The sequence below is a fragment of the Panthera pardus genome, unplaced genomic scaffold, assembly GCF_024362965.1.
Source record: "Panthera pardus isolate Hobbes unplaced genomic scaffold, ASM2436296v1 HiC_scaffold_8, whole genome shotgun sequence".
NCBI lineage: Eukaryota > Metazoa > Chordata > Mammalia > Carnivora > Felidae > Panthera > Panthera pardus.
Genome location: NW_026527013.1, coordinates 46,693,039 through 46,700,617, shown reverse-complemented (window position 1 = coordinate 46,700,617; position 7,579 = coordinate 46,693,039).

The following is a 7,579-nucleotide window of genomic DNA, read 5'->3' as shown; positions in this document are numbered from 1 at the left end:
TTTTTAATGTTTATTTATTTTTGAGATAGAGTGTGAGGAGGGAGGGGCAGAGAGAGAGAGAGGGAGAGAGAGAATCCCAAGCAGGCTCCATGCTTCTCAGCACAGAGCCCAATCTAGGGCTCGAACTCACGAACTGTGAGATCATGACCTGAGCCAAAATCAAGAGCCGGACGATTAACTGACTGAGCCACCCTGGCACCCGTCTTCCTCTCCTATCTCCCTCCTCCTCCTCCTCCTCCTCCTCCTCCTCCTCCTCCTCCTCCTCCTCTTCCTCCCCCTCCTCCTCCTCCTCTTCCTCCCCCGCCTCCTTCTCCTCCTCCTCCTCCCCTTCTTCTTCCTTTTGTACAAAGCTTCTCTGTTGTCACTATGACACTGAAGAAATGGAAGGTGCTGTTTATTTTAGTAAGTATTGATTTGAGGTGTGGTAAAGTAGTAGCTCCCAACTAGTGTATAGGTAAATTCTATTTTCCCACAGATTTTCTTTACCAAGAATTCTGCTTTTGACATAAAATAAGGCAATGGGCCTTTGATCCACAAGAATCTCAGAATTCTAGTCCTCACCTTTTCAGAATAGATCATGTTTTCAATTGTATGTTACACATACAATTACTGCATGTGGTAAAATGCATAGTTGACAGTGAAAAGAATATCTTGAAAAACACAGTGACTTATGGTGTTTTTTCTTCTGAGACTTCAGGAAGTTCATAAGAGACTGGTGTGATATTTATTTATTTTTAATTTTTTTAAGCTTATTTATTTATTATTGAGAGCACAAGCTGGGGAGAGGCAGAGAGAGAGAGAGAGACCCAGAATCTGAAGTAGGCTCCAGGTTCTGAGCTGTCAGCACACAGGGCTCAAACCCACGGATGGCAAGGTCATGCATGACCTAAGGGCCCCAAGGGATTTATTTTTTTTTAACATGATATTTTGCATGCATTTCTTCCTCTCCTTTCCAACAAATATTAACGTTACCATTAACAATATTCCTCATAAGGGAATTAATCTACAGGCTGGATATTAGGAGGAAAACCGGAGGTACGGAGTGGGGCCCTTGTGGGAATGGGGTCAGGCAAGATGCAGGCTGTGTATGAGTGATGCCCTTTCTAAAGGGGCTGCTGTATCAGAAATACGAGACCAGGGGTGCCTGGGTGGCTCAGTCGGTTAAGCATCCGACTCTTGATCTTGGCTCAGGTCATGATCTGGCAGTTCTCATGAGATTGAGCCCTGTGTTGGGCTCTGCACTGACAGCCCATAGCCTGCTTGGGACTCTCTCTCTCTCAAAATAAACAAGAAAAAGAAAGAAAAAAGAAATAAGAGTCCAGAGTTGCTCAATTTTTCCAGTTTCTGAGGGTAACTGCCTTTTCATGTGAAGTCTTTTTTTGAGTATGTTGGCAACCAATTCAGATGAAAAAACAAACACTGTGAAGACCTAATAAATTGTTTCTGTAGCCAGATTTGGCTTGGGAGGCGGGGGGCACTTTTCAACCTGGATTATGAAAATTTGATTCATTTCATGGAACACAAAATCTCATGTATTTTTATCTGAAAAATACTGATCAGATACCAATTGGAAAAGTGTGAAAAAGGGCTGTGGCTTGAGCCCAAGGACATGTTACATAGAAAGGCCTTATGAGACTCGCCCTTCATCCCCAGCTTATCCCACCTGAAACCACTTAACAGACACAGGCAGGCTCAGCAGCGCCCCTGACAGTCCTTTCCTACTAGCTTTAGCACTTATTCCTACCCGAAAATAGCAGAAACGTCACTTTCCTGACTTTGGTTTTCATTTCATTTATTGAAACTTAATTCTCTATAATACAAACTACCCTAGAGCGGGCCTTGTATTTATAGATTTGCTGGAATCCGTTGTGCTCTTAGTGAAAGCTGGCCTTTGTTGTTTCAAATGCTTAAAACACCATGGAAATTATTGAGCCTAGAGCCTCAGATGGAGCTTTGGCAGCTGGCCAGAATGTCTTCCTTCCTCTGACTCTTCTGTTTAGACCATTAGAGCAGGAGTTTAATTTTTTGATTAAGCAAAATCATTACAGATAATATTCAGGTAGGCTATAAAGTGAGAAATGCTCTTTTCTGAAATTTGCCCTATTTAGGATTGGAAAGTTCAGGGGATTAGCACTAAGGGGTGGAATGTTTCAGCTTCAGATTCTAATCTGCCCCCAGATGGTAATTGACCCCAAAGTCATCATTATGAGAAGCCTGGTTGGGCCTTTGGAATTAGTCACAGTTGTCAGGCAAGAAAGCGATTCCTTTTCAGAATAATTGAAGGTCAGATAGGATTGCTCTCCCACCTCCTGGTCTGGGCCATGTTTGACAAATTCCTGTTTTCTTTACTGAGGGAATGGGAGACTGATCAGAGCAACTCTTCCAACCTGTCAATTTGGCACCTCAACAGAGTAACGTTAAGAGCTCTGAATCAACAAATGGGTGGAAAGTGAAACCAGCTAACTATCAGGAAAAGAGATAAGCTGTGCCTTGTCAGGTGGCGCTGATAAAGGTTCACCTGCTTTTAGTTTGGTGCTGATGAGGAAAGGCTCTTTGTGGCTGATTTTTCGAAGGCCACAATTTTCTCCGCTCCAGACACTCCAAATAAGGTTTTATTTATTTACTTTTAAGTGACATGGAAAGCTGTCCCTTTAATCTCTTCAGTGACTGTCTTTAAAAGGCAGTTTAGCATCACGTGAAGAGAACGTTGGAATAAGATTGTCTGGAATTAGCCAACCAGATACTTAACTGTGTGGTACCTATAGGCAAGTAGTGTCCTCTCAGGTAAAATGTGGATAATAAGGGTACCTACCTGTTAGGGTTGTGGAATGAAATGGAGTAAAGCAAAAATAAAGTACTGGGTTAAGTGTTTACTAGACTCTTGTTCCTATTATCGATATGATTATTAAAGGTGGAGGACCAAGAAGGTACTACTGGATGGTTCTGGTCAGCCAGGGGTGACAGCTATAGAACGGAGAGTTTAAACGACAAGAAGTAAGAAAGAGTTAAGAGGCTGAATATAAAAGCATGAAATTGACCTCTGTCTCAAACATTAAAAAAATAAGCCCACATGATTGATCCCAAAATCTCTGTTAATGCTTGAATTTGAAAATATCCTGATACTACATGGTCCCATAAAGTTCTCATGAAAGGAGATCTGGTTATCGCTACATATATTATATAATTATTAAGCTTTTCCTCTTGAATCTACCCTCACAAAGAAAAGAACCTCTGTCATGTTTAATACCAATGAAAGTATCATTCTTGGATATCATAGAGATAATTATTCTTAACAAAAATTAAAAGGACAACAGAATAAGGAGGGTAGTTGGCCTGCAATATGTTGATCAGCCTGTTAAAATTTTCTGTGGTGTCTTTGATGCTAGAGAAAACAATTTGCTTTTCGGATAATAGTTGTTTAGGAAATTCTGCTTAATCACTGAAATTCTTCTTTCTCATTTAATCCTTCTTTGAAATTTTTGGTCCAGGATCTAGATTCTGACTTCATAAATTACTAGATTTCAAAATCAGGGGTGCATGGGTGGCTCAGTCGGTTGAGCATCTGGCTCTTGATTTCAGCTCAGGTCATGATCTCTGGGTTGGTGGGGTCGAGCCCCGTGTAGGGCTCTATGCTGGTAGCTTGGAGCCTGCTTGAGATTTTCTCTCCCTCTCTCTCTCTCTCTGCCCCTCCCCCACTCACACTCTCTGTCTCTCTCTCAAAAGTAAATAAATAAGCACATAAATTAAAAATAAAAATCAATATGATGTCCAAAGGAGAATAGTCGATGGTTTGGCAGACAGCACTCCTAGGGATTAGTGTAGTGGGCAGTTCTCCAAATGGGGTCTGTGGACCCCTGGAGATCTCTATCTAACTCCTTCGCAGGGGGTTGAGTTGAAACTATTCTCATAATACTATTAAGATGTTATTTGCCTTTTTTATTCTCATTATTTCATTGACTGTGTGGTGGGATTTTCCAGAGACTACATAAAATATAAGCTTGTATATTTTTATGTTTTAAAAATGTCCTAGTCTTGGGGCACCTGGGTGGCTCAGTCAGTTGAGTATCTGACTTAGGCTCAGGTCATGATCTCACGGTTTGTGGGTTCAAGCCCCCCATCGGGCTTTGCACCGACAGTCTGGAGTCTGCTTCACAGTCTCTGTCTCTTTCTCTGCCCCTCCTCTGCTCATGTGCTTTCTCTCTTTCAAAAATAAACATTAAAAAAATTAAAAAAAAATTTTTAATATGCTAAATGTCTCTAGATTTAACTCAATTACAAAAGCTCCTCTTTGGAGTCTTCGGTAACTTGTGGGCATGTAAAAGGGTCCTGAGAGAAAAACATTGGGGAACTCTGGATCTAGGAGAAAAGCAAGGTCTGCTGGTGTCTGAATTCGTTTTGGGAATAATGACGAGTTCTTCTCCATTTCTTTCAAAAACAGTCAAGAGGAACTGAGGTTAAGTGACCATAAGAGAAAGTAAAATTAACTGTTAAGGACCACTCCTGTTCATTTGGGGAGATCTAGTAAACGCAGAGGTGACAGGGACCAGGTCCTCCGAAAGACTGTTCTGTGTGTGAACAGTCCTGTACTTGGAATCACTTTGATACAGAACTCCCCAAAAGAGACTCACAAGTGTAGGTACATGCAGCTCCCCCCCCCCCCCACTGCTGCAGCCTCTGCCCAAGGTGACCTTATGGTGGGACCCTGCATGTCACCCACGTCTGCCTCCTCAGATGGTGGTTGTGTTATAAAGCTAGTGGGAAAGATCATAGTTTTGCTTCCATGAAGCAACTCTTTCTCCTGGCGGACTTTGTCTTCATTTTGCCATAAATTGTGATTGTTCTGCCTCTTTTCTTTGCCGGTGTGCCTTCCAGCCAACAATTTTCAGCACCTCTTAGTCGGGCACTGTGCTGGGTGCTTTCTGATCTAATTTAATCTGCAGGCAATCTTGGGAGGAACCAGTTATTTTTGGTTAGCATTTCCGATGTGCACTTAGGAAACTAGGACTCACAGTATTTCCAAGGTACTCAGGTGACACAGCCGAATCAGGCAGAAGCAGCAACTCATACCATTTTTGAGACTTCTGTTCTCTCCACTGTACCATTAAACCCATGGTTCAATCATGAGTTTGTCGTGGGGAGAGGTGGAGTGAAGAGGGGAGAATAATGGGGCAGGAAGTAGCCCCGAGGTGGAAAAAGGCAAAGAGCAAGAAATTGAAATGGGTTAGTGGTTAAGGACATGGACTCTGGAGCCAGACTGTCTGGCTTTGAATTCTTGTCCTACCACTTGCTAGTATTGTGACTTTGGGCAAGTTACTAAACCTATTTGTTTTTCTGATTTTGAAAATGAAGTGAAAGTACTTTTAGAAAAGGTGGAATTGGAGTCAGGAAGGTTTAAAATAGAATAGTGTTATCTGCATCTAAACCTTTGACCTGCTTTACGTCCATCCCAACTTTGAAGATTGATGCAGTAATTATTCTCCATATGGTAGTGAGATGCCAAAGGTTAAGGCTACATGTTTTCAAAAGACATGTTTTCATCACATCCCCTCCCCTCCCCCCAACCCCCAAATGCATCACTTCTTTTTATAAAATCGATTATGCATCCATAAGGAAGGGGATTTTTGGTGGGGGTTGGGAGAAGGCTTGGGTGTATGGGAAACACTGATCCTCTGGAAATAATGATCACAAGGTGCATTATCAGCTCATTTGTACCAAGCTCAAATCCATGAAAAGAATACAGCTGATAAAGACCGCTGAGAAAAGTGTCCTGCACCAGGCTTGTTAAATAGCACTGTGAAAAAGCCAGAGAGGACTTCTTGATAAGATGAAATCCCCCTCGTCCTTGAGAATCTAGGCTAAAGTTTCTCACTCTTTCTGAACTGTGCTGCTGGGCTAAAAACTGGACGAATTTTCAGTGCAGTTTCCAACTCAACGTTTGCCTCCATTCCAGAACATTTGTAAATACTCAGTTCTGTGGGTAAAGGAAAAAAAACCTCGCTAATATGTGAACCACATTCACATGTGTACTTTTTTATTTATTAATAAAACCTTTTGCTTCGGGACATATTAGGCAAGCCAAAGGCTGAATCACATGGATTATTGCTTGTGGGCTGTTAGCTTTGAACAACCTCTTTTGGAGCTGGCCCTTGGACCTCCATCTGTGGGAATGTTTTTTTTTTTTATGTGAAGTGGCAACTTAGGATGGTTTTATATGTAATGTTCCCCCTCTAGTGGCCAGATCGTTTGTGGTTTTACTATTTTTGTACAAATCATCTCTTGAGTGGGAGAACCTTTTAGTTAGGGGTACTCTAGATTTGGGAAGGCTAGGGAGAGGGGATAAAAAAAGGGGGACGCAAACTTCTTTTCCACAGGAAAAAATTGTTCTAAAGTGTTTGTCCATTAGAGTCTCTAGCTTTTTATCTTAAAATTTTTTAACATTTTATTTAGTTTAAGTAATCTCTACACACAACGTGGGGCTCAGACTTAAAACCCCCAGATCAAGAGTTGCATGCTCTACTGAGTGAGCCAGCTGGGCACCCCAATCTAGCTTTTTAATGAGGAGTTGGAGATGACGAATGTGGTCGGTAGAAGGGAGGAGAGGCTTTGGAATCATCTCTTTTTGCTCTGATTATTTTCTGAATTCCTATGCCTTTATTAACAACTATGTTGTTAATAGCTATCCATCAAGTTTCATTAGAAAACTCTTTACTATTATTTTTAAATATAAGAAGAGCAAAATGCGTAGGGTAAAACTAGAAACTCTAAAAAATACTCGAAGTATCCTTAGAAACCCTTTGTCCTGTGGGTTCCAGTCTTCTTCCAAACCTGTGTCAGCAGGTAACTATTACTGACAGTTACTGTATCTTTCCAGGCCTTTTTTCTTTGCATTTAGAGACATACATGTATATATTGATGTATATTGAACACACACACTCAGAAATCAGGCACAGTGTATATAACATATTTGGTTCTTATTAAAAAATGGAATCGTATTGGAGCACCTGAGTGGCTCAGTTGGTTGAGAGTCCAACTTCGGCTCAGGTTATGATCTCATGGTTTGTGAGTTCAGGCCCCACATCGGGCTCACTGTTATCAGTGCAGAGCCTGCTTGGGATCCTCTGCCCCCCTCTCTCTACCCCTCGCCTGCTCACGCTCTCTCTCTCTCATAAAAAAAAAATAATAATAATTTAAAAAAAAATGGAATCAGCCACCTGGGTGGCTCAGTTGGTTAAGCGTCTGACTCTTGGTTTCGGCTCAGGTTATGATCTCATGGTTTGTGAGTTCAAGCCTCACGTCAGGCTCTGCACTGACAGCAAGGAGTCTGCTTGGAAATCTCTCTCTCTCCCTCTCTCTGCCCCTGCCCCACTTGTGCTTTCTTTCTTTCTCTCTCTCTCTTTCTCTCTCTCTCTCAAAATAAATGAATAAACTTTAAAAATGTTTTAAATAAAATAAAAAGTGGAATCATTCTATAAATGTTACTCATTTAATATATTTTGTACATCTCAGGAAAGTACTATATAGGTCTAGCCCTTTTTAAAATAGCTGAATTAATTAAATTAATATATTTAAACATTTCACT